Source organism: Podarcis gaigeae, assembly GCF_964106915.1.
Source record: "Podarcis gaigeae genome assembly, chromosome: 14".
Taxonomy (NCBI): Eukaryota; Metazoa; Chordata; class Lepidosauria; order Squamata; family Lacertidae; genus Podarcis; species Podarcis gaigeae.
Genome location: NC_139690.1, coordinates 9,296,649 through 9,299,366, shown reverse-complemented (window position 1 = coordinate 9,299,366; position 2,718 = coordinate 9,296,649). Strand labels below are relative to the sequence as shown.

At 46.3% G+C, this 2,718-nt stretch overlaps 1 long non-coding RNA gene across 1 annotated transcript; it reads right to left on the bottom strand.

The window, feature by feature from the left end:
* Positions 1-470: 470 nt before the first annotated feature.
* LOC310830937 lies at positions 471-2,436 on the bottom strand. The gene is made up of 2 exons (XR_014557704.1): positions 1,834-2,436; positions 471-1,032 (listed from the first exon to the last, which is right to left on the bottom strand). It is a non-coding gene; the product is annotated as an uncharacterized lncRNA (long non-coding RNA).
* Between the last annotated feature and the right edge of the window lie 282 nt (positions 2,437-2,718).

Below are 2,718 nucleotides of genomic sequence, written 5' to 3'. Positions count from 1 at the left end.
TCAATGGCATAGAGGTTGGGTCAAATGTGTGAAGTATCCTGGGGCTGCCTGGAAGGTACCACATAGAACAGTAGTAGGTAATATGGCGCCTCTCCAATTATTGTTGGGTTCCGAATCCCATCAGCCCCAGCAAGCACAGCCAATTGTCAAAGATGATGGGAGCTGGAGTCCAAGAACATCTGAAAGGCCACAGGCTCCCCATCCTGGGTGCACACTGAACCCAGGATCTCAGCTGAGATGCTTGTATGTGTACATAAGGAGCACTGGAGCATCTGGAGAAGACATGTATGCAATAGATGTGCTGAATTCACACAAGGGTCAGAAAATATGGCTGGAGATCATGAAGAAAGATAAATTAGCTCTGCTCAGGACAGCATCTCCCTTTGAAGAGCATCCCCCAGCACATGTTCAAACATCCCTCCACAACTACGAGGAAACATTTTTCAACAAACAAATGGATAAACAAGCAGTAAAGTTAAGAATCTCACCAATTAAAATTCTGTACCAGATACTCGATTCCACATGGAATTCCATGCTTGCAGAATCACGTAAGATGAACAGCTTCACTAATAGGCAATGGCACAGCCGCCAGCTGTTTGTTCATAGAGGTGGTCTTTCATGTACGATGCACCAGGATATAGGATTCAGAACACCTGCCTACATGTCTCAAAAAGTCATTTTAATTATGAAGGGGTTCCCTCTCTGCTTTACTGGTTCCAGGACTGGCCCAAGGCAATTTTCTGTCTGAGGCTAAAGACAAGATGGAACTGTTTTCCTCACCTTCCACTTACAGAAGCTGACCAGAATGTCAGTTGAATCTTACTTTTTGACGCCTGCCACAGTGCTGTGTCTTCTTGAGGGGATCTGGCTTAATGTAGGTGGGGCACACAGGTCTGTTGTCCAATGCGCCATTGCTACTTGACATCTGCCACCTGAGATAGTTCCTTTGTTCTGCCTAATGATAGGGCTGGCGCTGCACTTTTATAGCCAGCTGGTCAACACTTCTAGCAAGCTCCTTGGGATTGGTGCTCCCTATTGGGTAATTGAGTCCCGGCTTAGTTTCACCTCCATTAGTCCTAGTCCCAGATGTCATGTGAGGGAAAGCGACCTCATGGTTCTTAATCAATTCAGTTAGGGTGGTAAGCAGGTTCAAGCTTTCCGAAAGGAAATTTTTAATTGGCTCAAGTTCTTTGCTTATCTGTGTGAAATGAGTTTTGAGTAACTCTTCAAACATCCCTGACAGGTAGAAGATAATGTTGTCCGGGTACTGTAACCTTAAGCTGTCTCAATCGGTTCAGTCGGGGAAGGGCACCTTAAATTCTCTCCTGATAGGGAGGCGAAAGGAGGCTTGTTTAACATGGCTTCTGGGTATTCCAGGAATAGCTCCTGTTCTAAACTTGCTTCATGTCCCCCTTTGGCTAGCTCAGCTTGTTTTAGTTCTGTTGCCAGGTCCACTCCCTCACTTCAAACGTTAGTTTTTTCCTCCCTTCTAATACAGGTGTGGTCAATAGACCACTCATGAGAATGGAGATTTCCTGGATTATTTGCTTCATCAGCCTTGGGATGGAAGTAGGTTGAAATTTTGGCTTATTTTTTCTTTGGGGGAGTTGTTGCAGGTTGTAAAGGTGAAATCTCCAGTTCTTTGCAACATTGTCTTGTAAGTACCATCTTTGTACTCGGAGATAAATAGGGCTATTTTATCCAGCCCACAGCTTTATGGGTTTTTCAATGGAGGTGGTTCAAAGTTGATTTAAGTAGCTTTGAAAGGGAGGGGAGGTTTAAAAGTTCACCCGACAGCTCCCAGAGTCTTTAACTGATAAAAGTTGGCCCTACCTATTGGGTACTCCATAGCACAGCCGATGCCTGCCTAAAGTGGGACTGGTGGAAATGCCCATGTTGATTGGCTGTTATTTCAAGCCCACAGAGTTCCTCATTGAAGCCTGCTCAAAGCATGGCTTGGGGTAAGTTGCAATGTAAGAAGGCCTTGTTTCCTGCCCTGCCCTGTATTCGCCGCATGCAGCACCATTTCCATTCTGCTGCAGTCTGCCCTCTGCCAAAAACAACATTATTTGTCTCAATGTCTGTGGTGGCAAAATTACAGCAACTTACATACGTAATTGGGACATGGGTGGCACTGTGGGTTAAACCACAGAGGCTAGGACTTGCCGATCAGAAGGTCAGCGGTTTGAATCCCAGCGACAGGGTGAGCGCCTGTTGTTTGGTCCCTGCTCCTGCCAACCTAGCAGTTCGAAAGCACGTCAAAGTGCAAGTAGATAAATAGGTACCGCTCTGGTGGGAAGGTAAACGGCGTTTCCGTGCACTGCTCTGGTTCTCCAAAAGTGGCTTAGTCATGCTGGCCACATGACCCGGAAGCTGTATGCTGGCTCCCTCAGCCAATAAAGCAAGATGAGCGCCACAACCCCAGAGTCGGCCACAACTGGACCTAATGGTCAGGGATCCCTTTACCCTTTACCTTTACATACGTAATTAATCACATATATTATGTAAGTTACATTGTGATCACCTCCTTCGGCCCCTGGAATTTTAGTGCAAAGGGGGAAATGATGCAAATTGGGGGGGGGGGCAGACACCCACCACAACCCATTAAGTATCGTTTGCCGATTGAAAGCAGCAACAACAGGAAATACTAATTGGATTCGCCCGATTGAATTCTGTTCTGGGGAAGGGGCGAATAAGGGAACATTGTCACTTTCCTCT